The sequence below is a fragment of the Saccopteryx leptura genome, chromosome 13 (genome assembly GCF_036850995.1).
Source record: "Saccopteryx leptura isolate mSacLep1 chromosome 13, mSacLep1_pri_phased_curated, whole genome shotgun sequence".
Taxonomy (NCBI): domain Eukaryota; kingdom Metazoa; phylum Chordata; class Mammalia; order Chiroptera; family Emballonuridae; genus Saccopteryx; species Saccopteryx leptura.
The window spans coordinates 44,800,215-44,801,876 of record NC_089515.1 but is presented as its reverse complement, the minus strand read 5'-3'; positions in this window follow the sequence as shown (position 1 = coordinate 44,801,876).

Genomic DNA, 1,662 nt, shown 5'->3' with positions numbered 1-1,662 from the left:
AGCCATGTTATTCCTTTGCTTCATCTGGGTACACGGGGTGGGGGGTTCAAAGCTTTACAGTGAAAGGTGGGAAAACTGAGGTATAGAGTGGGGAAACCTGTCACACAGGACCTGTGTTTCTCCAATTGTAGAATGGAGCAGGGACTCCCAATTTGCCTGCTGATATGTCCTGGGAGCTCTGAATGCCTTGGTGAGAAAGCATCCGTATCAGGCCACAGTGCGGACCCCTGAGTCACGCACACAGGATACAGTGTATGGATAGGTAGGTGTACAGAATACGCTGTGTCCTTGCACTGCCATTCATAGACAGCAGAGGGCGCTACCTAGCTGCCTGGGATCTTGCGATGCAGAAAGGGCAGACATACTTCTAATCCAGTAGAGGCCTTTTTCCTGGAGCGCAGGCCAGTGCAGGGTGGGAGTGCTGGGCGCCCAGAGCTAAGTAGACACATCAGAGATGCTGGGGCTGGATTAACAAGTGGGTGAAGCTGGTTCAGCGCCAGCGTGATGGCCTCTGTGACACTGACAGGCCACTTGCCTTCTCTGAACCCCAGTTTGCTCATCTGTCCACTGGGAAAAAACACACATCTGTGTATAGAGAGGCAAAGCAAGACGGAGCTGAGAGGAGAGAGGATAAGAGGACTGGCTCAGGAGGGATGGGGACAAGCAGAGCTCAGGTCCCTTCCCCCCTTCCCTATTCACACCCCTGGAACAAAGATTGGAAAAGAGTCAACCCACAAGCTGACCGAAACTCTGGGCAGGGAGACCTTGGGCTCTGCGCCCTTGTCAGCTCCCTCGTGAGGATCTGCAGACCCAGCTCAGCTGCCAACTTGGGGGACATTCAACACCAGCCCTTCCAGAAAGCACAGGACGGAACTCTCTCCGAGCAGGATGTACAGGTTTCCGGCCCCTTCTAGCCCTGCCCGTGCCCTCACTGACTGCTCAGTGCGGTGCCAGGGCAGCGATCGGTCCTGGCAGGAGGGGGAGGTAGTAATACAAGGCCAGCCTGGAAGCCTAGCCTGGGCTCCCACACCAGGCCACTGGGATGCTCTGGCCCCCGGCCAGCTCCAGGCCTCCTTCCCGCACCCCACCCCAACTCCCCAGAGGGACCTGACTTTAGACACAACTAAAAGCAGAGTGGGGCTCCTAGACTGAGCTGGAATGCCCACACAGGGCCTGGGGGAGTGAGGAGCTGCTGGGCAGCCTCCTTTGTCAGGGGCTGGAGGACAGGATGTCCCTGGACAGGTGGGGAATATCTGGAGGAAGTGGATAGAGCTTAAGCTGACTAGATAGTAAATCAAACAGAAGGATCTTACATGATCAATACTGAGTATGGGCCCAAACTGAGGATAGGATGAACTCAGTCCTCAGCTCTGGAGGGTCCCCCACCAAGAAAAGTCCTGAATGCAACCCTTGGCCTGAGCCAATAAAGTTTTCTTCACCCTTGGAGGTCATCCCCCAGCCCAGGCCCTGGGCATGCACGGTCAGTGCCTGGCACAGGCAGTCACACCAGTAAGCCACCCCGTGTGCTGTGTGCTGGCGTGTGCTTCCGGCCGCCTATAACCAGGTACCCACCTCTGAGGCTCCCTGGGGCTGGCTGGAGGCTTCAGAACAGCCTCCGTGTGCCCTCAGCCAAGCAGTTCCCCTGACAGGACTTCATCCTGA